The sequence below is a fragment of the Trachypithecus francoisi genome, unplaced genomic scaffold (genome assembly GCF_009764315.1).
Source record: "Trachypithecus francoisi isolate TF-2019V2 unplaced genomic scaffold, Tfra_2.0 Lachesis_group1, whole genome shotgun sequence".
NCBI classification, from domain to species: domain Eukaryota; kingdom Metazoa; phylum Chordata; class Mammalia; order Primates; family Cercopithecidae; genus Trachypithecus; species Trachypithecus francoisi.
The window spans coordinates 116,077,295-116,103,204 of NW_022681454.1; the positions used below are offsets into that span (position 1 = coordinate 116,077,295).

At 38.1% G+C, this 25,910-nt stretch overlaps 1 long non-coding RNA gene across 1 annotated transcript; it reads right to left on the reverse strand.

Annotated features, from left to right (window-relative positions):
* Positions 1-10,482: 10,482 nt before the first annotated feature.
* LOC117084790 lies at positions 10,483-14,583 on the reverse strand. Its single transcript, XR_004437666.1, has 4 exons — positions 14,417-14,583; positions 13,060-13,103; positions 12,330-12,455; positions 10,483-10,624 (listed from the first exon to the last, which is right to left on the reverse strand). It is a non-coding gene; the product is annotated as an uncharacterized LOC117084790 (long non-coding RNA).
* Between the last annotated feature and the right edge of the window lie 11,327 nt (positions 14,584-25,910).

Below are 25,910 nucleotides of genomic sequence, written 5' to 3' on the forward strand. Positions count from 1 at the left end.
GCCTATGTCCTGAATGGTATTGCCTAGGTTTTCTTCTAGAGTTTTTATGTTTTAGGTCTAACATTTAAGTCTCTAATCCATCTTGAATTGATTTTTGTATAAGGTGTCAGGAAGGGATCCAGTTTCAGCTTTCTACTTATGGCTAGCCAGTTTTCCCAGCACCATTTATTAAATAGGAAATCTTTTCCCCATTTCTTGTTTTTGTCAGGTTTGTCAAAGATCAGATGGTTGTAGATGTGTGGTGTTATTTCTGAGGGCTCTGTTCTGTTCCATTGGTCTATATCTCTGTTTGGTACCAGTACCATGCTGTGTTGGTTACTGTAGCCTTGTAGTATAGTTTGAAGTCAGGTAGTATGATGCCTCCAGCTTTGTTCTTTTGACTTAGGACTGTCTTGGCAATGCGGGCTCTTTTTTGGTTCCATATGAACTTTAAAGTAGTTTTCTCCAATTCTGTGAAGAAAGTCATTGGTAGCTTAATGGAGATGACATCAAATCTATAAATCACCTTGGGCAGTGTGGCCATTTTTACGATATTGATTCTTCCTATCCATGAGCATGGAATGTTCTTCCATTTGTTTGTTTCCTCTTTTATTTCATTGAGCGGTGGTTTACAGTTCTCCTTGAAGAGGTCCTTTACATCCCTTGTAAGTTGGATTCCTAGGTATTTTATTCTCTTTGAAGCAATTGTGAATGGGAGTTCACACATGATTTGGTTCTCTGTTTGTCTGTTATTGGTGCATAAGAATGCCAGTGACTTTTGCACATTGATTTTGTATCCTGAGACTTTGCTGAAGTTGCTTATCAGCTTAAGGAGATTTTGAGCTGAGACGATGGGGTTTTCTAAATATACAATCATGTCATCTGCAAACAGGGACAATTTGACTTCCTCTTTTCCTAATTGAATACCCTTTATTTCTTTCTCCTGACTGATTGCCCTAGCCAGAACTTCCAACACTATGTTGAATAGGAGTGGTGAGAGAGGGCATTCCTGTCTTGTGCCAGTTTTCAAGGGGAATAGTTCCAGTTTTTGCCCATTCAGTATGATATTGGCTGTGAGTTTGTCATAAATAGCTGTTATTATTTTGAGTATGTTCCATCAATACCGAATTTATTGAGCATTTTTATCATGAAGGGCTGTTGAATTTTGTCAAAGGCCTTTTCTGCATCTATTGGGATAATCATGTGGTTTTTGTCTTTGGTTCTGTTTATATGCTGGATTACGTTTATTGATTTGCGTATGTTGAACCAGCCTTGCATCCTAGGGATGAAGCCCACTTGATCAAGGTGGATAAGCTTTCTGATGTGCTGCTGGATTTGGTTTGGCCTGGCTTGTATTTTATACAATTTCAGAAATAAGTGTGTGTAACTTAACTAACCAGAGAAAGTACATGTGCATACCATATTTCATCAAATCAACAACAACATAGTTTATGAGATACACAATTATCTTTTGTTTCACTGGGAAGAAATGCTGCCCATTGGAGCCATGACCTGATGTTAATTGCCATAGATTATAAGATGACTCACAATTTCAGAAGTGTTAAATTGTAAAGAAATTGCTTTAGAATGAATGGATTACAGTATTTTGTATAATCAATGTTTTTAATTTTCCTATTAAAGTATCATTTTCATACATTAAATTCACCCATGTTAGTGTACCGTTCTGTGAGTTTTGACAAATGAAAAGTTACATAATTACCCTGCCACCAAAAGCAAGACGTAGAACAGTTCAATAACTCTTTAAAATTCTCCCATGTTCCTTTGTAGTCATTTCCTCCCCATATCATGAGTCTGACAACTATGAACCTGTGGTTTATTCCAATAGTTCTCCCTGTTCCAGAATGTCATGTAAAAATAATCATATAGTATGCAGCCTTTAAGTTTGACTTCTTTCACTTGGCATGATACTTTTGAGGTTTATCTATATTCTTGTGCATATCCATGGTTCATTCCTTTTTTTTTTTTTTTGCTGAGTAGCATTTCATTGTGTAAATGAAACACAGTTAGCTTTTTCATTCATTATTTAAAGGACATTTAGACATTTAGGTTGGTTTGAGTTTTTGGAGAATACAAATAAAACTGTCATAAACATTTATCTACATTGTTTTTGTCAGAATATAATATTTGTTTGTTTCTTTTCTTTTCTTTTCTTTTTGAGACAGACTCTTGCTCTGTTGCCCAGGCTGGAGTGCAGTGGCACGATTTGGGCTCACTGCAACCTCTGCCTCCCGAGTTCAAGAGATTCTCCTGCCTTAGCCTCCCGAGTAGCTGGGATTACAGGGGTGCACCACTGTGCCTGGCTAATTTTTTGTATTTTTAGTAGAGTCGGGGTTTTGCCATGTTGGCCAGGCTGGTCTTGAACTCCTGACCTCAAGTAATCTGCCCAACTCAGCCTTCCAAAGTGCTGTGATTACAGGTGTGAGCTACTGTGCCTGGCCAGAATATAATTTTTTATTTCAATTGGGTAAATACTGAGTAACAGCTTGCTGGGTCATGTACTAAGTGTGTGTTTAACATTATTAGAAACTGACAGACTGTTTTCCAAAGTGGCTACACCATCTTGCATTTCCTCCAGCCATGTTTGATAGTTCCAGTTGCTTCACATTCTTGCTAGCAGCAGTGAATATTGTCAAGTTTTGTTGTTATTTCTATTCTGATAGGTAAATAGTTACACTTTCCAGTAGTTTTCCTAGTGACAAATTGGGTTGAGCGTCTGTTCAGTTGCTTATTTGCCATGTGTACCTCTTCTTTGGTGAAGTGTCTGTTCAAATATTTTGCCTGTTAAAAAAAATTGGTTGGTTGTTTGCTCAAAATTGAGTTTTGAGAATCCTTTATATATTCTGAATACAAGTCTTTTATCAGATTGTGATTTACAGTTTCAGCAAGTTCCCAGGTGCTGCTGATACTGCTGTGGTTTGGGGAGTAGAAATAGCTGCCCACAGGGCTTCTTAAACTTTAACATCCATAAAAACCACCTGGGGTGAGATGGGACCCAGCAGATCTGGGGCACATCTGAGATTCGGCACTACCAGTCAGCTCTAAGAAGAACTCTGATGCTTCTGTGTTCACAGCTTTGGCAGAAAGGGCTTAGGGGAACCACAGAAGGATTCCAAGGAAGAGTTACATTTCAGCCAAGATTGAAGGATGAGTATATTTCTCCAGAAAGATACAGGATAGAGAATAATAGAAGGCGAGAGAGGAAGAAAAGAGAAGGATAATTTTGCAGAGGGCATAACATGACCCATGCCAGGTCGAATGAAAAAGGCAAAGACATTGGGGATAGAAGATGACCTGTTACTGAGAGGTAAGTCATATTACAAAAGTCATGTTTGAATTTTCTTTCCTGTAGGTAGAAGTGCATTGAAATATTTCAATCGGGAGAGTCATGTGATCAGACTGTCAGTACCGAAATGTGTCTCTGATGGTGGAATAAAAGTATGATTGGAAAAGAAACTGGAGGTGGAAAACCAGTTGTTGCAATTGTGCAGTGAGAAATGACGGATGTTTTAATTAAGGAATTACAATGGGGTGAAAGAGGAGGAGCCACATTAAGAGATGTTTAGGAAGAACAATCAACATGACTAGGTAAAAACTGGATGAAGGGGAGAGAGCAGGGGAAAGCTAGATGCAAACTGGATGGTGTTATTTACCAGAATAAGGAATGTGTGTTTAAGGACTAAGTTTTGTACAGAAGATGACCAGGTTCGTCAGATATGCTGAGGTTAAGGTAATTCCTGTATAGCCACCTGCAAATGTCTACAAGATATTTGTAAAAGAATGGAGGGCAGAAGAGACGAATGGGTCGAAGTCATGAACTTGGTAGTAATCTGGTTCTGAGTGTTAATTGAAGTGAAGTTCTTTGATGAAATCTACAGAATACAAAAGAGATTAAAAGAGCCAAAGTCTCTTTTGCATCCAAGAGACACTCACATCCAAGAGGTAAATGAAAGGGATCCAGTGAAAGAAAGGGAGGCATTTCCTTCAATAGGGGAAATTATTTTAATTTGAAATTCAGCGAGGAGGCAATATCAGTCTCAAGGAGTTGATTTGAAATTCTTTCTTTTAATATTTAATATATATGTTCACCCCTTATAGGCAGTAGATAAAATATTCTCCATTTTCATAATTTTCCTAAGATAAAAGATAATGATCATTTAATGTATGTTTAACTTTTGGTTTGTGGAAGGTCTTTCATGCTTAGTTTTCTATTTAAGTCTTCAATTACTTCTCAGTAGAGAGCAAAACAAGAAAAATTGTGATTTCCTTCCTTGCATCTAAATCTGTATTTAATAACTGAATGTCTGCAAACAGTACAAGATAATGCAGTAATTATAAGATTACTAAAGGGCATTGTTGGTATGAACATATTTCATTTAGATGCAAATTTTGGTGCTGTATTTCAGACACTTCTGAAATACACTGATCCATACTAGAAATTAGCAGAGATTTATAACATATTGATACTAACGGTTCATCACATGTTTACAAATATTTCTCTACTGTTTGCTTCCAAGATAACAATTACTGTAGGCTTATGAAAGGGCATGATCTAGCTCTTCTGCTCCATATTATGTTTCAAGAAGGACTTGAATTGAAGGACTTGCAATTGAATCTTTAACCACATAGATTAAGTACTGATTCTTCTATGTCTTAGATATTATTCTTGGGCAAGTTGGTTCAGTTTATTTCAACAATTTTTTTACTAAATTTCTATTATTACCAAGTAATGGAGAAACAAAGCTAAATGAAATATAAATATGCATAGAACATTTCATAATAATAAGAGAAGTAGGCCCAGGGAGCTGTGAGTTTGAAAGAGATTCTTCTTATTCAGCTTGAATAAGAGGTGGCCAGCATTTCTGGAGGAGAAGATGCCCGAGGTGATTTTTAGTCATGGAAGTCATCACCTTTTCTCCACTCCAAACCTGGTCACACATGTTCGTGTCTAAAACCCTCTTTATTCCACTAAAAGAGAACAAAAATGCAGTGCAGAATGAATAATAGGGTGTGCCTGGGGAACCAAATGTAGTTTCGTATTATCAGAAATTAAAACATGAGATGTGGATTTCTCGAAGTTCAGGCAGATGTCATGGAGGCTTCACAGGCTGGGATGAAAGCTTGGCATGTAATTGAAGTGATTTGTTGACATAAGAAAAGTAGTCACAGTTAAATCTGCATTGCTGTTACATAACTCTGGTGGCAGTGTGTAGGGTGTATTTGAAGGGGGTGAATCTGGAACCATTTTTAATGCTTCAATGAGGCATGATAAGGGCTTGAACTTGGCCATGACAAAGTCTGGGAAAGGAAGGGCACAATTAAGAAAAAGTAAGGAGGCAACTACTTATGACAGTGCTTGTTGAGCTAGAAAAAGCACAGCTTTGAGTGAGTGAGGCCTGAACTTGAACCCCAGCTTAATTACTTAAAAGCTTGAGCCTTTTACAAGTGACGGTAATTCTTGATTTTCTATAATCCTGAAAGGAAGGGTAACTTTGCTTTGTGTCATCCTAGAGATTAGGCATAATTTAAAGCACCTAAAATAAATAATTACCAAAGGTCGGTTCCTGGTTAACATAAGTTTCTCCTATACTTCCTTGTACCTAAATTCCCCCTGTACCTACTTACTTGTACCTAAATTCCCCTACACTTCCTTTTACCTAATCCTTGCCCTCTGCCTCAGGGTAAGAGAGCAGCTGCCTTTAGCTTATTCTCCCCAGAAGCTATGCAGAGCCTTCTGACCTATCAGAAGGTCTGCGCCCTCTCCATATTTCTCCCACCACACTGACCAATCTCCTACATGACCTTTTAGGCTCTTAGCTTAAATGCCATGTGAATAGGGTCATTGTTTTAGGTTATGGATTTCTTCTTATTAAGGGACACTATGTAAGAGTCCTTTCAAAACTATCATAGAGAGAAATGCTTACTATAATAATAATAATATAATAATAATAATAATAATAATAATAATAATAATAGCAAGCAGGGTGAAAAACAGTGGCTGGAAGAATGTCATGTGTCAGTGGATATGCTCATTCATGGGCAGGCTCTACTTTTCATGTGTTAACTCTTCCCATTTTACAGATAAGAACACGTAGAGAGGCTGAGGTGGGCAGATCACAAGGTCAGGAGATCAAGACCATCCTGTCTAACATGGTGAAACCCTGTCTCTACTAAAAATACAAAAAATTAGCCGGGCGTGGTGGCGAGTGCTTGTAGTCCCAGCTACTCGGGAGGCTGAGGCAGGAGAATGATGTGAATCTGGGAGGCAGAGGTTGCAGTGAGCCAAGATCACACCACTGCACTCCAGCCTGGGAAACAGAGCAAGACTCCGTCTCAAAAAACAAAAACAAAAACAAAAACAAAAAACCAAAAAAAACCCAAACAAAAACAAAACAAAACAAAACAAAAACATGTAGAGAAAACCATGGAAATTAATAAGCTTTTCAGAAAAATATACGCTCTCCCACTTCATATTCAAAGTTGAAACTTGACATGGATGTTGAGGACTTGAATAGAAAAAGAAGTAACACTTACCTGATTTCTGCTTCTCAAATGCATTTTGAGATCCTTCTCAAGTCCCCAAGTTTGATATCAGGTGTTCTATCCTGAAGTGGCATAGCCTTGGTGGACTCTTCTCATTGGGTGAATTACCACCAAGATTAGTAATTATTATTATAATTATTTTGATGGATAAATTTAGTTGTAATTATCATTATGGTTTATCTAATTTTCCCTGCTGGTTTGTGTTAACACATTTTGGTAAGACTACAAGTAACTGTCTCCAGTTAAAAATGAAAAGTTAAATGCACTCTGAGAATTATTTCATATATCTATTATCTACCTTCACTTGTGATATCAAAGAAGTAGTTTATAGGGCACAGATGCTTCAGCAATGTTGAGTGTATAAGTCATACATCGGTTGGAATAGAAAGAGTTTTGAAATGCTCTAAATCCAACTCAGACTGGTACTAACTTATGAATAAGCAATATTTTTTTGGACAACTATTGAGTATCATGTCCATATGTGTTTTTCCAAAGGCTTTTAAATGGTGTTTTGATTCTAAGTGTCAATTGCTGCATTTCGTCAAGTAACTGCCACAGGCCCCTGCCCAAACATAGCATTTTTGATGACTCTGTTACCAATAAGCAAGATTTAAAAACAAAACAAAACAAAACAAACCAGCCGTCAGTCGAAAGTTTGTCTGTTGATCTACTTTCTAAAGGGTCAGCAAATGAGTTACAGATGGATCAGTATTTACGTTCCCTGACAAGTCCTGAGGGCCTGGTGGATGTTTCCTTAGGTACCACAACACAGTATTTAAGGCTTCCATTTGAAAGGAGACCCTGCTTAAGAGAGAGTAGGAGGAAGGGGGTTGCACATCGGGCTGTGGGAATGTGAGTGATTCAGCACCCTTTTCTCTAGGCGAAGGTTGCTGTTCATTGTTAAAAAGGGTGGACTTTGTAACACCCTTTGTAACACAGAGAGATCTGTGTTTGTCTGGGGTGGTTGTGGCCAGTCACACTGGCTTCCTTTCAGCTTCTCCTTTCCCTCCTCAGAGACTTGTCCTACCAGTGACACTCTGACATGAATCTTCAGGTGGACATTGTCCTTCCATTCTATAGGGCTTGGCCCAAATATCACCTCTTTTTTTTTTTTGAGTCGGAGTTTCGCTCTGTCGCCCAGGCTGGAGTGCAGTGGCCGGATCTCGGCTCACTGCAAGCTCCGCCTCCTGGGTTCACGTCATTCTCCTGCCTCAGCCTCCTGAGTAGCTGGGGCTACAGGGGCCCGCCACCACGCCTGGCTAATTTTTTGTATTTTTTAGTAGAGACGGGGTTTCACCGTCTTAGCCAGGATGGTCTGGATCTCCTGACCTCGTGATCTGCCTGCCTCGGCCTCTCAAAGCGCTGGAAATATCACCTCTTTACAGACAGTGTTTCTGATCATCTTCTCCAAGCAGATGCCGCTTACTCCTCTTTGCCGTTGCACTCACCTATTTTCTTCACATCATCTCTTGCAAGTTCTGTGTATGTAGACTTTAAGAAATGACTAGTCATCCCTTTTGGGCTTTAACTTCAAGAGTCCTTGTCTGTTTGGTTCTTCAGTGTTCATTTACTACAGATCATTGCACATAGCACTCAGTAAATGTTTATTAAATAAATGTTGAATGAAGGGTTTTATGGAATGAACGTATTTCCCACCTTAATTCTTTATTTATCTCCTTGATTAATGTTTGTTGTTTATGATAACTTTTCAAAATTTATTAAATTTAACCAAATTACTGCTATTTTAGTGGAAAACATTATCTTCTCATCTTTAAAAACAAAAGAATTAGCATCAGAGTTCATTTTGGAAAGATAACTTTTGCTCTAGAAAAATAGCTATATAGGCCACTTCAGCTGGGTTAGGAGAAACACCAAAAGTATGGCTTATACCATTAAAATGGAAAAATGCTGCTAGGTGAAATGTTCAACTGAATATGTTTGTCGTAATCTGAGGCTGGAGGAGGGAGCCATGTCACGTGGTGAGACTCTGAAACTTTCTAAGAAAGGACTTAACAATTAAGCAGATGAACAGTTTCTTGAAGCAGGGTAGTCAAAATCTTTAGAGAGCACAGTTGTCTAATATCTGCTTTAAAGTTGTTAACATGTTCTGACATAAATTGCTTTTATAGCATCAAACTTTGGAAAAATCTGCATCTCTCTTTCGGGGTCTTAATCTCTGGAGTATTGTTCTTATTTTTGTTATCATTGAGAATGTGACTCATATGTCTGCACCTTTTCCAAACCCAGTCAAGTCTGGGGAAACACCTGCTAAATATAAAATCCACACACTTAAGGGCATTTACTTTTTCTCAATACACCAAACATGCAGTTAAGAAGTGAATGTCATGAAGTGGACATTTGAAAAAATCATTCCTTCCTTGAGATGTAAAATTTAGTAAGGAAAACTCAAGTTTTACCTTTTTGGTTCAAAAATTATAGGTGGGTAATACCTTGTTAAAATATATAAATTCATAAATTATCATGATTGCCAAGCCACACATAAAATTATGCTTTTGCTTATACAAAATGAGCCTGATTGTACATTTACAGTTCTGTGGGCATGATGGCTTGCCCTCTTAAACCTCAGAGGAGAGAAAATTCTCCTCCAGCTACGATTTTGCAGAAAAGTATCTCTTTCTTTGAGATGCCTGTAATACATGGCTGCAGAACAGATTCAAGGAGGGCTTTCGAAATGGATTTAAAGCAGGTTCATATCTGGTTTTTCAGCTGATTTTATATTCACATATTTTCTTTTGAATTACTCAGTTTTGCTTTAGTTGTCCAGTGTTCTGCACCAGGATTATTTATGTTCAGCTGAGCCTCAAGAAAGAAATGTACAGGGAGATGGTAATGATTAGAGGAAAAGAGCAAAGGATTTATACTTTGTTATCAGCCACAACAGGGATGGCTTAGTCATGTTGCTTAACATCTATGAAAATCATTTTGCTCAACTGTAGAACAGATTTATTTATGATTACTTTTGCTGCATTAGGCAAATAAGGGTACATTTTGAGAGTTGAATGGTTACAGTATGCAAATTAGGCTATTAGCTTATTCTCATATCTCATATCTGCAACTCTCTCTGCATGAAACATCTTTCTCTCTCCTGTTTATTTACTTGGTTAAATTCTTGTCCTTCAAAGTGCATTTCCCTTGACACAGAGCCTTTCCTGACTTGCTGGTGTCTATTACATGCCCCTTCTTTCATGTCCAGTTTCTTGACTTAACATATGGTTTTGAAATTGTTTCTTGACTTGCCCATTTCCCACATTTGTCTCTGAGTTCCAAGAAGGCAGGAATCTTACTTTTTAAAATCATTTTGCCCTCCATGTCAATTACAAGCATCGCTCTGATGGACAGTCAGCTCTCAATAAATATTGACCTAATGATTTATTTGTTGATTCTTCATGTAGTATTTATATTTTCAAGGAGGAATAATCAACTATGTTTAAAATTTTGGCATTATGGCCGGGCGCAGTGGCTCAAGCCTGTAATCCCAGCACTTTGGAAGGCCGAGATGGACGGATCACGAGGTCAGGAGATCAAGACCATCCTGGCTAACACGGTGAAACCCTGTCTCTACTAAAAAAATACAAAAAATTACCCGGGCGTGGTGGCGGGCGCCTGTAGTCCCAGCTACTTGGGAGGCTGAGGCAGGAGGATGGCGTGAACCTGGGAGGTGGAGCTTGCAGTGAGCCGAGATCACGCCACTGCACTCCAGCCTGGGTGACAGAGTGAGACTCCTTCTAAAAAAAAAAAAAAAAAAAAAAATATTTGGCATTACAATTACATACTTTGTTTCTGGTTTTACATACACTTTTTAATAGAGGAATAATGGAATGTTAGATCAGAAAGAGGTCTTGGAATTTGTGTAATTCAGTAACAGAATTTTGCATAGGAGAAAATGAAAATCAAGAGAAATTAATCAATAATTAATAATTAATGACAGAACCAGTATTTTAGAGAGGCAGGCTCTGTTCAAAGGGGAATGTTTATGGGTTTGAGGTCAAATGTGTATTAAACTCTGAATTAGTAACTTGGCTCTGGCTAAGACATTGACCTTTCCAGTCTTCAGTTTCTTCACCTGTAATACAAAGAGGATATTCAGGAAAGAGGATGTTCTTGTGATGATTAAACAAGTTAATATACAATAAAGTGTATATAATTGCACAAAGATATATAACAATAGTCACAACTAGTTATTCTTAGGATTCTTATTCGAGAACTCTTGATGCTGCCTCTGATTCCAACAGAAAACACTTAATCAAGACTCTGAATGACTATTCAATGCCACAACAGATAGGTGTGAATAGCCTTTCTAGTTTTAAAAAGGACCTTTGCAATTAAGTTATTAAGTGCTCCTGCAAATACCTACTAAGAAAACAACTGCCCATTTGATTTCTATCCAGTCTCTCTTTTTTCCTTCAGTTTAATTTTCCAGCTTCAAGATTGTTAAATAGTACATGCTGTCTTGATTCTGACCTGCAAATAACAAGCTGTCATGTGTGAATTTCTTCCTAAATTAAAGATAATTAGAAGGGCTCATTTCTTGTGATTAATGTTTGGAAGAGAACTGGGACTAGAATATTCTTGGCTTATTATTTTGCCATTCTAAAATAATGCTGACATTTGATTCTCATGCTAAGCTATTCTAAACACTTCTTAGCCATCAGAAATCTAATATGTGGGAGCTTGTGCTAGCACGTAAATGTTTAGGGTTGATATTCAGAGTTAAATCTTAATGTTGCTTAGTGGTAGACAGTGATAGTAAGGGGAAGAAAAAAGAAGGCAGGAAGGGAGTGACCTTGTGTCTATACCTTTTCTTATCTGAATAATAAATTCATGCATAAATTTTATACATGAATGCAGAAACTTTTCCCTTGGGTTCCTAAAGTCAGGCAACCCTGGTCATCTAGATGTTGTTACAGCTATGACTTCTTTCTTATTAAAGATAAGGATGATTGTACCTCATCACTGGAAGAGGCTGTTCCTTCATGCTGGGCTCACCTTCACGTTTTATGTGACATTCTTAACAGTTTTACTTCTGCATGCAGCTACTTTTGCCATCAAGTCCAAAGCAACGTCAAAGGATTAATAGTTCACAACACTTCCAACTACTCTGAAAGATGTATAGAATTGGTTTTAAATTAATGTCTCTAATTTTTAGAAAATTTTCTAGAGAATATAATTCACTTTCTTTTTTTTTTTTTTTTTTTTTTGAGACGGAGTCTCGCTCTGCCACCCAGGCTGGAGTGCAGTGGCCAGATCTCAGCTCACTGCAAGCTCCGCCTCCCGGGTTTACGCCATTCTCCTGCCTCAGCCTCCCGAGTAGCTGGGACTACAGGCGCCCGCCTCGTCGCCCGGCTAGTTTTTTGTATTTTTAAGTAGAGATGGGGTTTCACCGTGTTAGCCAGGATGGTCTCGATCTCCTGACCTCGTGATCCGCCCGTCTCGGCCTCCCAAAGTGCTGGGATTACAGGCTTGAGCCACCGCGCCCGGCCAATTCACTTTCTTTTAATTGCTCTTCAGTTTTAATTCTTTGCTACCGAGGCAAAAATTTAGTCTAATTTTCTGCCATCTGAAGATCTTGCAGGTGGCTACAGTCTTTATAAGGCTTCTGATCTCATTTGAACATGAACTTGCTGTAGTTCCTTAGCCAATATGTTTCCCAGTTCCTTCACTAACCAGTTTGTCTCCTTTTAGGTGCACATCAGTTTTCCAGTGTTTCTCTAAAAGGGTGGAGGCTACAGACACACTATTGGAAGCCCTTGACCTCATGCCACTCATACATGAAATTAATGTTTCTATTTCTCTCTTTGCTGACTCTCTTTCCAGGGTTCCTTGTCTCTTTCTTGGCTTCTTCATTGCTTTCCTTTCCTATTGAATGTTCCTTCTTTTTGTTACTCTCCTAGAACCTAGAAAAAATTACATTAAGTAGTTTTTCTAGCTTGTTTTTAGTATGTTCATTATTAACTGTTAACTACATTTTCACAAAATCATCTATACTTTGTGGAATAAATGAATAAATTACAAAACTATTTAACTTAACAGAAGTTTCCAAGGGGAAAGTAAAAGTTCATATTCCCCACTACTATCCTCCTGTTCTACTCCCTAAAGATAAGCACCATTAATGGTGTTTATCTTTATACTTAGAAAGTATATATGTGTATATGTGTATGTATACATGTATATATGTGTATATATATACATACTTGCATATATACATATATACTTTCTAAGTATAAATGTATATATACACACAGCTTATAAGATATATATCTTATATACAAGGCTACATATCTTAGCCTTGAAATATTTTTATATGATATATTTATATAAACATATTTGTTTGTTTATTTATATCAAATAGATACATGCCAGATCTGTATTAGTCTGTTTTCACACTGCTATAAAGACATACCTGAGACTGGGTAACTGATAAAGAAAAGAGATTTAACAGGTTCACAATTCTGTGGGCTATACAGGCTTCCACTTCTGGGGAGACCTCGGGAAACTTACAATCATGGTGAAGGTGAAGGGGAATCAAGCATGTCTTCACATGGCTGGCAGGAGAAAGAGAGAGCAAAGCGGGAGGTGCTACGCAATTTCAAACAACCAGGTCTTGTGAGAACTCTATCATGAGAACAACAAGGGGGAATTCTGCTCCTATGATTCAAGCACCTCCCACCAGGCCCCTCCTCTAACACGGGGAATTACAGTTCAACAAGAGATATGGGCGGGGACACAGAGCCGAACCATATCAAGGTTCAAATTGTGTGTGTGTGTCTGTTTATTTTCTTTCTTTTCTTTAAAACAGAGTGTCACTCTATCACCCAGGCTGGAGTGCAGTGGTAAGATCATGGCTTATTGTAGTTTCTACCTCTTGGGTTCAAATGATCATCTTGCTTCAGCGTCCTGAGTAGCTGGGACCGTAGGTGCATGCCACTATGCCCAGCTAGTTTTTCATTTTTTGTAAAGATGGAGTCTCACTATGTTTCCCAGGCTGGTCTCAAACTCCTGGCCTCAAGCAGTTCTCCCCTGGGCCTCCCAACGTGTTGGGTTTACAGGAGTGAGTAAATATGCCTGGCCCCCAATTTCAAATAAGAGCCTCTAGTTGTGCAAATAACTAAGTTTAATTTTTATACATGAATTTAATTTTTTATGGAACTCCCATTATTCTGATTGCCTCTAAGTTCTGGGAGACCAAATAGCATCAAGGAGATGGGGTCAGCTCATCTGTGTCACTGTCATATTTCTATATGGGCCTCTACCTGTCACTTTTTGTTTGCTTCTTGGATCATCAGCATGGCCCTATCTGGTCATTTATTCTCCCCAGTTTTTTGCCTTACACTTGGGCATTTATTATTGAACACCAAAAGCCAAAAAATTGATTTTTTAAAAATAATCTTGTATATTTTTCTGCATTATCCTCTTCTGGAGACATAGAACTCACTAGCTGCTGCCTAAATGAAGATAAATGTCAGAGTAACAGCATGCATATGAAAAAATTAAATATATTATCCTATACTATATAAATATGTTAATTGAATATTCAGTGGGAATTTCCTGTTTTTGTGGTATTTTGACTGAAGCCTGGAAGATGAGAATAATAGATTATAAAGTACCTGCACATTTTCAAGAGAGACAGAAAATCAAAGGGCTTGCTAAGAAGTGGCTAAATTAGTCTGTGGACATCAACCCCCCCGCCGCCACCACCCTTACCATCCAATCTATATAAACAGAAAAGCAGAAATTTAAGATAATGTATTAAGGAAAGGTAATTTATAGAAGTAAGGAGTGCTTTGGTCTTTTTTCTTCCCTATGCAGGTGTTGCCATTATTCCAGGGTAGGTAGGAGGAGACACCGAGAAAATCACTTAGAGAAATCTGGGAAGGTTCTTGCAAGGAAGCAGTGGCTTCTCACTATCCAACTGGAGTCTTTTTGAGCTGCTGAAACTCAGGGCCATTTCTGAAGACACAGGGATGGGGCACTCCAAGTTATTGGAAGAGCTTGAAATGCATCCTTTTTGTCTGAGGCCAGGGGTTGTAAGGAGAATGTCAATGACAGTTGCTTCAGAAGTCATGGAAGTGGGAGGTAGGAGGGAATACTGGAGCTGCTCAAGAGGCTGGAGACAGAGAGAGAGAAAGAGAAGAGGAGAGAGAGAGAGAGAGAGAGAGAGAAAGGCAAGTCTACTTTTCCACTATTTTATGGAGCCTATAGGGCAAAGGGAAGCAGTTAGGTTGAGCTGTCCTGATGAGACACTGCCCCAGGTTGCTGCTTTCTCCAGATAAGAGATCCTAGGAGTGAGGAACTGTGAGGTGGGTAGGTCACTGGGGGCTGAGGCTAAGGGAAGAATCAAGAGGTCAGTCAGAGAGTACATCAGCCATGTAGGGAAACTATGAAATGATTCTTTTCCTCTAATCTCCATTCCAGTTGCACTGAGTGTGGAAGATTCCCCGAACCATAAAACCAGCAAGTTTTTATTAGCGATTTTCAAAAGGGGAGGGAGTGCACGAATAGGGTGTGGATCACAGAGATTACATACTTCACAAGGTAATACAATATCACAAAGCAAATGGAGGCAGGGGGAGATCACAGGACCACTGGATGAGGAGAAATTAAAATTGCTAATGAAGTTTCGGGCACCCATTGTTTTACCAGGAAACAGGGTTTGAGAACAGATAACCTGTCTGACCATAATTTATTAGGTGGGAATTTTCTCACCCTAATAAGCCTGGGAGCACTATAGGAGACCGGGGCTTATTCCATCCCTTCGGCTTCGACCATAAAAGACAGGACGCCTTAAAAAGGGGCCATCTATAAGCCTACCTTCAGGGCACATTCTCTTTCTCAGGGATGTTCCTTGCTGAGAAAAAGAATTCAGCGATATTTCTCCTATTTGCTTATGAAAGAAGAGAAATATAGCTCTGTTCCATCCAGCTCAGCGGAGGCCAGTTCAAAGTTACCTCTCTTGTTTCCTGAACATTACTGTTATCCTGTTCTTTTTTAAGATGCCCAAATTTCATATTGTTCAAACACACATGCTCTACAAACAATTTGTGCAGTTGATACAATCACAGGGTCCTGAGGTGACACTCATCCTCCTCAGTTTACAAAGAAGATGACAGGATTAAGAAATTAAAGTAAAGACAGGCATTGGAAAACACAAGGATATTCATTGGGGAAGTGATAAGTGTCCATGAAATCTTCACAATTTATGTTCTTCTGCTGCGGCTTCAGTCCGTCCCTCTGTTCAGGGTCCCTGACTTCCTGCAACAGTTGATTCTACATGTTCTTTTTCTTTTTGAGACAGGATCTTTCTCTGTCACTCAGGCTAAAGTGCAGTGGCATGACCGTAGCTCACTGCAACCTCAAACTCCTGGGCTCAGGGAATCCTCCTGCTTCAGCCTCCTGAGTAGCTAGGACTACTGGCACATGCCAACCACACCTGGCTAACTTATAAAAATATTTATTGTAGAGATGGGGTTGTGCCTTGGTGCCCAACTGGTCTCCAACTCCTGGGCTCAAGTGTCCCTCCTGACTTGGCCTCCCAAGAGCTGGGATTATAGGCATGAACCACTGCACCTGGCTGCACATCTTGAATAGAGTGAGTAATGCCACGATGAACATGGAAGTGTAAATATCTTATCAAGATACTGATTTTAACTCGTTTGAATAAATATTCAGAAGTGGAATTACTGGAACATATGATAGTTCTTTTTTAATTTTCTGAGGAGCCTCTATACAATTTTTTAAGCAGCAGCGCTATTTTACAATGCATAGGGTTACAATTTCTTCACCACTTCACCAAAACTTGTTATTTGCTGTTTTTGTTTGTTTTTGTTTTTTTAAATAATGATCATTCTAACAGGTGTGAAGTGATATGTCATTGTGATTTTGATCTGCATTTTTCTGATGCTTAATGATACTGAGCACCGTTTCATATACCTGTTGCCATTTGTATGTCTTTGTACAAATGTCTGTTCAGGTTCTCAGGGCATTTTTTAATTGGGTTATTTGCTCTTCTTGCTATTGAGTTGTAGGAGTTCCTACAAAATATACTGGAGAATAAATTTTGTAGGAACTCCTACAACTCAATAGCCATATATACACACACATACACATGCACACACACACATATATATATATACACACACACACACTCACTTTAGATACTAACCCCTTATCAGATGTATGCTTTCTAAATATTTATCCCTGTCTGTAGGTTGTTTTTCACTCTGTTGTTTCCTTTGCTATGCAAAGCTCTTTTGTTTGATGTAATTCCACTTAACTACTTTTGCTTTTGTTGCCTGTGCTTTTGATGTCATATTTAAGAAATGCTTGCAAGGCCAATATAATGAAGCTCTTTCCCTATGCATTCTTCTAGGAATATTATAGTTTCAGGTCTTATGTTTAGTCTTTAAGCCATTTTGAGTTGATTTTTGCATGTGGTATAAAATAAGCATCCAATGTATTCTTTTACATGTGAATATATAGTTTTTCCAACACCATTTGTTGAAGAGACTATCTTTTCTTTATAGTGTATTCTTGGTACTCTTGTCAAAGACCTACTGGCCATATACAGGTCAATTTTTTTTTGAGACAGAGTCTCACTCTGTTGCCTGGTCTGGAGTGCAGTGGCATGATCTTGGCTCACCGCAACCTCCGCCTCCCAGGTTCAAGCAATTCTCCTGTCTCAGCTTCCCGAGTAGCTACGACTATAGGCGCCCATTACCACACCTGGCTAATATTTATATTTTTAGTAGAGACGGGATTTCACCGTATTGGTCAGACTGATCTTGAACTGCTGACCTCAGGTGATCCTCCCACCTTGGCCTCCCAAAGTGCTGAGATTACAGGTATGAACCACCATGCCTGGCCATAGGTGTATTTATTTCTGGGCTCTCTAATCTCTTCCACTAGTTTCTGTGGCTGTCCGTATGATAGTTCCAGTTCCACACTGTTTTAATTACTGTAATTTTCTAACATGTTTTGAAATCAGAAAGTGAAATGCTTCCAGCTTTGTTCTTTTTCCTTAAGACTGTCTTGGCTATTCAGAGTCCTTTGTGGTTTCAGAGTGGTTTGAAGCCACCATGTGGGCAAGACTGTGAGCCACCATGCTGAGCAATCATGAATTTTGAGATTGTTTTTGTTATTTCTGCAAAAAATGCCAACAGGATTTTGATAGGGATTGAATAGAATCTGTAGATTGCTTTGGGTAATGGGGACATTTTGACAATATTAAGTCTTCCAATCCATGAACATAGATGTCTTGTTATTTATTTCTTTTCTTCTTTAATTTCTTTCAGTAATGCTTTGTAGTTTTCAGTGTATACATTTTTTCTCCTCAGTTAAGTTTATTCCTGAGCATTTCATTTTTTGATGCTATTGTAAATTGGATTGTTTCTTAATTTCCTTTTTAGGTATTTTGTTGTTAACATATGAAGACACAACTGAGTTTTGCTATTGATTTTGTATGCTGTGACTTTAATAAATTAATTTATTAGTTTTAACAGTTTTTTTTTTTTCTTTTAAAAGAAAACCTTTAGGGCTCTCTACATATAAGATCACCTCATCTGTAAACAAAGATAGTTTTATTTCTTCTTTCCTAATTTAGATGCCTGTTATTTTCTTTGCTTGCCTAATTTCTCTGGCTAGGACTTCTGGTGTTATGTTAAATAGAAGTGGCAAAGTGGGCATCCTTGCCTTTTTCTTAGAGGATCTAAGAACAAGGATCTTAGAGGAAAAACTTTCAGTATCTTTACCATTGAGTTTGATGTTAGTTGTGGGATTTTTATATGTGGCCTTCACTATGTTGAGATAATTTCTATACTTCATTTATTGAGTGTTTTTATCATGAAAGGGTGTTGAATTTTGTCAAATATTTTGCTGTATTTATTGAGATGCTCATGTAATTTTTTAAAAAGTTGAGATAGAATCTTGCTCTGTTGCCCAGGTTGGAGTGCAGTGGTGCAACCATGGTTCACTGCAGCCTCTACCTCCTGGGCTCAACTGATCCACTTGCCTCAGCCTCCTAAGTAACTGGGACTACAAGCATGCACCATCACACCCAGCTAATTTTTGTATTTTTGTAGAGATGGGGTTTTTCCTTGTTGCCCAAGCTCATGTCAAACTCCTGGGCTCAAGCAATCCACCTGCCTTAGCTTTCCAAAGTGCTGGGATTACAGGCATGAGCCACCACACCCAGCAATAATGTAATTTTTATCCTTCTTTCTGTTAATGTGTTATATCACATTGATTGATTTTTATATGTTGAACCATCTGGCATCCTAGGATAAATTTCACTTGGTCATGCTGTATGGAATACTTTTAATGTGCCATTGAATTCAGTTTGTTAGTACTTTGTTCAGGATTTTTGCTTTTATATTCATCAGGAATACCGTCTGTAGTTTTCTTCTTTTTTTTTCTGCAATGTCTTTATGTGGCTTTGGTATCAAGGTAATTCTGGCCTCATAAAGTAAGGCTGTAAGTATTCCTTTCTCTTCAGTTTTTTGTAAGGGTTGGGAAGGATTGGTTTCAATTCTTCCTTAATGTTCTGGCAGAATTAACCCATGAAGTCAACTGATCCTGGGCTTTCCTTTCTTGAGAGGTTTATGATGACTGATTCCATCTGCTTACTTATTGTTCATTTGTTCAGTTTTTTTATTTCTGCATAATTCATACTTGGTAGGTTGCATGTTTCTAAGATATTAGCTGTTTCTTCATGGTTGTCCAATTTTTTGGCATATGCTTAGTTATAGTAGTCTCATACAATCCTTTGAATTTCTGTGGTTTCAGTAAGGTCTCCACTTTTCTAATTTTATTTATTTGAGTCTTTTTTTTCTCAGTTTAGCTAAGGGTTTACTGATTTTGTTGGTCTGTTCAAAAAACCAACTCTTAGTTTCATTGACTTTAAAAAATTTTTAATTCTCTATTTCATCTATTGCTGCTCATCTTTATTATTTCCCTCCTTCTGCTAACTTTGGATCTCATTTTTTTTTTCTAGTTCCTTGAGGTGTGCCATTGGATTTTTTTATTTGAAATATTTTTTTCCTTCTAGAATGTAGGTATTTATCACTATAAACTTTCCTCTTAATACTGCTTTTCTGTATCCCATAGGTTTTTGTATATTGTTTTAATTTGCATTTTTCTCAAGGTATTTTCTAATACTCTTTTTGATTTATTTTCAGACTCATTGGTTGTTCAAGACTGTTTTGTTTAATTTCCACATATTTGTGAATTTTCTATATTTTCTCCGGTTATTGATTTCTAGTGTCATTCCATTGTGGTTGGAAAAGATACTTGGTATGATTTCAGTCTTCTTAAATTTATTAACAGTTTTTCGTTACCTAACATGTGATGTGTCCTGGAGAGAGTTCTGTGTGTGCTGGAGAAGAATTTGTATTCTGTTGCTCTTGGGTCACAGGTTCTGTCTATGTTTGTCAGAACCATTTGGTCTATAATGTTGTTCTGTCATCTGTTTCTTTATTGATTTTCTGTTTGGGAGTTCTATTTGTTAGTGAAAGTGGGGTACTGAAATCTCCTAACATTATTGTAATGTATCTCCCTTCAGCTCTGTCAATATTTCTTCATATATTTAGGTACTCTGATGTAGGATGTATGCATATATATTAATAATTGTTATATGTTCATAGTGAATTAATACTTTTATGATTATGTATTATCCCTCTTTGTCTCTTGTGACAATATTTCACTTAGAGTCTATTTTGTCTGATAAAAGTATGGCCACTCCTGCTCTCTTTTGCTTTCCATTTACATGAAACATTTTTCCATCTCTTGAGTTTCAGCCTATGTGTGTGTCTTTTAACCTAAGTGAGTCTCTTATAGGTAGCATACAATTGGATCATTTATCTTTAAGTTCATTTAGCCACACTATCTCTTTTGGTTGGAGAGTTCAATCCATTTACATTTGAAGCAATTATTGCTAGGGAAGGACTTTCTATTGACATTTTATTAATTGTTTTCTGGCCGCCCTGTAGCTTTTTTGTCCATCTTTTCCTCTCTTGCTATATTTCTTGGTGTTTTACTGATTTTTTTTATTGTCATGCTTTGATTTCTTTCTTTTGCTTATCTTCTAAAGGATTATTTTTTAGGTTACCATGTGGCTTACTTAAGACATCCTTTAGTTTTAACAGTCTATTTTAGCTGATAATGACTTAACTTCAATTGCGTAAAAAAATTCTAGACTTTTATCTTGCCCCCATGCATATTTTATGTTATTGATGTCCCAATATATGTTTTTAGTGTGTATACATTAACATATTTTAGTAAGTATAGTTTTAAAAATATTTTTCTATGGCCGGGCGCGGTGGCTCAAGCCTGTAATCCCAGCACTTTGGGAGGCCGAGACGGGTGGATCGCGAGGTCAGGAGATCGAGACCATCCTGGCTAACACGGCGAAACCCCGTCTCTACTAAAAAATAGAAAAAACTAGCCGGGCGAGTTGGCGGGCGCCTGTAGTCCCAGCTACTCGGGAGGCTGAGGCAGGAGAATGGCGTAAACCCGGGAGGCGGAGCTTGCAGTGAGCTGAGATCTGGCCACTGCACTCCAGCCTGGGCGACTGCGAGACTCCGTCTCAAAAAAAAAAAAAAAAAAAATTTTTCTTTTAACTCCTATGTTAGAATTAAGTGATTTACACACTAGCATTAAAAGATTACAGTATTCTGTATTCATCTATATTATTTACCTTTATTAGCAAGTTTTATGTCTCTTGTTTTCATGTTGCTATTTAGGGTCCTTTTGTTTCAACTTGAAGAATTTCCTTTAGCATTTCTTGCAAGGCAGGTCTAGAGATTATGAACTCTTATAGCTTTGGTTTATCTGGTAAAGTCTTCATATTTTATTCATTTTTGAAGGAAAGTTTTGCTGGAGTAGTAGTCTTAGTTGGCAGTATTTTCTTTCAGCACTTTGAATATATCATACATTTCCCCCTGGCCTGTAAGGTTTCTGTTGAGAAATCTGCTGACACTTTAGTGGGGCCACCCTTGGATACAAAAAATTGTTTTTCTCTTATTGCTTTCAAAATTCTCTCTTTGACTTCGGGTTTTGACAATTAAATTATGTTTCAGTGTGAACTTCCTAGGGTTCATCTGATTGGGGTCCACTGGATATTTTGGGTCTGGGTTTTTATTTCCTTCTTCAGGTTTGGGAAGGTTTTAGCTATTATTTCTTCGAATAAGCTTTCTTTTTCTTTATCTTTCTTCTTCTCTGATACTTCCATAATGCATATATTGGTCAACTTGATGGTAACCTATAAGTCTCTTAAACTTTCTTCACTCTTTTTCATTCTCTTCTTTTTTCTTCTTTGCCTGGATAATTTCAAATGACCTGTCCTGCTGAGTTTGCTGATTATTTGTTCTGCTTGCTCAAGGTTACTGTTGAATCACTCGAGTTAATGTTTACATTCAGTTATTATTTTCTTTAGCTCCAAAATTTCTGTTGGCTTCTTTTTTATATTTTCCTTACCTTTTTTGAAATTTTTAGTTTGTTCATGCATTGTTTTTTTCTGAGCTTATTGAGCACCTTTATGGAAGATTTTTAAAAATTTGAATTCTCTGTCAGGTAATTCATAAACTTCCATTTCATTAGGGTCAGATTCTAAAGATTTATCTTGTTTTTTTCCTTTGGGCCATACTTTTTTGTCCCCACTCCCTGCCCTCTTGAGTCTTTTCGTGGGTATCTATGCATTAGAAAAAATAGCCACCTCTCTCAGTCTTCAAGAACTGGCCATGTACAGGTAAAGGCCCTCACTGTCACCTCAGCCAAATATTCTGGGGGTCTCTCAAGCCTTCTTTGTGTATGCATCTTTTCTGGACTTGTGCATGTAAATTCCCAATTGGAAGACTTTCTAGTTTTATTTTTCAGGAATTTATCATCTCTTACTATTTCTGGTGTCCATCTGCTCTATTGTGGGCTTTTTAGAGAAACAGCATGCCCTGAATTATTTTTGTTGTTGTTGTTGTTGTTCTCAGAGACCCCCAGACATCTAGAGTATGCTAGATCCTGTAAGCACTCCAAGACAGGCAAGATAGAATTCAGTCTGGCTGAATTCTGCCTTCAGGCAGCCCCCAGAAAAGCTGAAATGTTGGACTTATGGTCTAGCTTCTTTCTTCCCCAGGGAGAAGTTGGATTTGGGGATTTCTGCTGGCTCACTCTTTGCTGAGCTGGAGAAGCTGTGGCAAGTGTGTACATGCTAGTCCACACTTCTGCCTTTGTTCTCAGCTGCTTCATATGTATGGCCTTTTGCTGTCACCATTCAGGTTCAGGCAAGACAGAAAGCAGTCCCTTAGGAAGCCTGCAAAAAAGTTAGAGGGTTGAACGTACAGATCAGTCTCTTCCTTCTCTCCCAAGGAGAAATCTGGGAGTTGAGGGATCATGTGGCACTGTGGCACTGATCATGTGGCCCCGCTCATGGAATAGAATTTATTGTGAGAGGGTGCCTCAAATTTTCTTATTGGTTTTGATGATGCTGGTTTGCCTTTGCCTGTGGTACAGGAGTTTTTCAAGTGGTTTAAGGATTTCTCACAAAGGGAATTTATCTGGGTGTTGTTGTTAAATTTGTGTGTCTATGGGGGTAAGAAAGGTCCAGGCTTCCTGTTCTGCTATCTTGCTCCTGTATGATTTTGAACCAGGTATTTTTTATGGTTCAATTTCTCTTCTCTCTTAGGATACTGATTATGCATTTTACATAAAAGTTTTAAATGATTATCCTAGAATTTGCAACTAATCTCAGCCAACTTTCAAATAACATAATACTGCTTTATGAGCAGTACAGATAGTTTATAACAAAATAATTTCAATTCCTCCCTCTCGTTCCTCATAATATTCTTGTCATTCAATTGTCAATATACCACAGTCATCCAATGTATTATTGCTATTATTACTTCAGACAAACAGTTATCTATTCTATCAGTTAAGAATAAGAAGAATATAAGTGTTTTTATCTTAATTTATTCCTTCTCTGATGCTCTTTTTTTTCTTTCTATACATCCAAGTTTCTGACCTATATTATTTCTTTTTCTTTGAAGAACTTCTTTGAACATTTCTTGCAGGGCAGGTCTGCTAATGACAAGTTGTCTCAGAGTTTACTTGTTTGCGAAAGCTTTATTTCTACTTAATTATTGGAGACTCATTTTGCTGCTCATAGATTTCCAGGTTTTTTTTTTCTTTCAAAACTTTAAATAATATACTCCTGGCCGGGCGCGGTGGCTCAAGCCTGTAATCCCAGCACTTTGGGAGGCCGAGACGGGCGGATCACGAGGTCAGGAGATCAAGACCATCCTGGCTAACACGGTGAAACCCCGTCTCTACTAAAAAATACAAAAAAACTAGCCGGGCGAGGTGGCGGGCGCCTGTAGTCCCAGCTACTCGGGAGGCTGAGGCAGGAGAATGGCGTAAAACCCGGGAGGCGGAGCTTGCAGTGAGCTGAGATCCGGCCACTGCACTCCAGCCCGGGAGACAGAGCAAGACTCCGTCTCAAAAAAAAAAAAAAAAAAAAATATACTCCTCTAATATTGTGAAGTATACATTTGGTCTTCCTCCATGTTTCCCAGTATATAGATAGCCTTTAAAATCCTTGCAATCTCTTAAGTGATAAGTACCTTTTTGTATGCTAATGAGATGACTGGTGGCTGGGGACTTCCAGATAACCTGATTGGGACTGGTTGCCAGGGGAATCAACCATGAGATTAGAGGATTGGAACTTTCAGTCTACCCCCTGACCTCCAGGAAAGGGAGAGGGGCTCAAGGTTGAGTTGCTCACTAATGGCCAATGATATAATCAATCATATGTATGTGGTGGAGCTTCCATAAAAACCTAAAAGCACTGGGTGAGTTTTGAGATCTTCTGGGTTGCTGAACACATGGATGTTTCTGGAGAATGACTCACCTGGGGAAGGCTTGGAAGCTCAACATCTTTTCCCACATACCTTTTGCCCTGTGTATCTCTTCCATCTGGCTGTTTATCTGTACTCTGTAATATTCTTTATAATAAACCAATAAATATAAGTGTTTGTCCAAGTTCTGTTAACCATCCTAGCAAATTAATCAAACCTAAGGAAAGGGTCTTGGGAGTGCCCAAAAGAAAGGAAAGACAGAGAGGGCTGGAGTTCACTAATTGCCTTTCCCTCACATCACATAAGGCTCTGAAGGACAGATCCTCATTACAGAGAGCATTCAGAAAAATCTTTCAAAACAGTTATATCCCCCTCCTCTAGCCCAAAGTATAAGGGGATTTTTCTTTGATCTGCACCTTGAAAATCTGTTGGAGTTCCTGGAAGTGAATCCATAAAATCGGGGCCCCTCTAAAATTAGGCCCTCAGGAGTTTTTAACACTCAAACTAATACTCACTAAATTTCAGTGATTCAACAAAATTACCATGTAAGTGTTCCTGCCAGTTACTGAATCTAGTAGCTTCAGCTTCAAGTACGCTGATTACAGTCATAACTCTCTGTATTAGCTTGTCTCTAGATTTCAAGGTGTTGATTAGCCCTCTCACCTTAATTCTCTGATGGAACTAAGAAAAGTCATTAATTTGCAGTTTGTACAGCTTTTGTCCTACGAGGATGGGAATAATGACTTCAAATCTCTTTACATGTCAGAGTTCAAACTGTAAGTCTCTCCTCATTTTCTTTCAAAGTTCTTCATAGTATCATGAAATTCCCCTTTATGTCCTAAGCTTCCCTCCAGGGAGTTGCATCTTGTGCTCCTCCCCATGCTAGTTGTTCTCTCATCTTGCTTCACAGCTGCCATCTCAGGGCTTGGTGCTTCCTTCCTTGCTTTTCTGGATTTATTCCAACATATTTTTTGGTTCTCATCCTCATTTTGCTATAGTTTATTTTCACAGCTCTCTAAATAAAGGAATGTGGGAAATAACTATCTGAGTCTGTATCTGAAATGTCTTCTAGCATCCAAAAATACTGATAAAAATTTTGATGTCCTTCTGATTTTTGTTCTGAAAGTTTATATCATTATGTCTAATCTTTAAAAAAAATCCTCTAGAATGAGCACTAAGTATACTCTTTCCTCTGCAGATCTATGTACTTTAGTATTGGCATATTCCCTTGAATTCTTTGATACTCTCATTTCTGCTTTCTTGGATATCTCCTTCTATGACTTGTATTATTCTGGTTTTGGACTTTCTGAATTCATTCTCTACCTTGTTCATCTCTCCCCATTCCCATCTTTTTCTTCTTACTGCACTTTCACAGAACATTCTCTCAATTATATCTTCCAAATATTCTACTAAATTAAAACATTTTAGTAATCATAATTGAAAATTCCAAGAATTGTTCAATCTTCAATCGGGGATTTTTTTTCTTTTCTCTCTCTCTCTCTCTCTTTTTTTTTC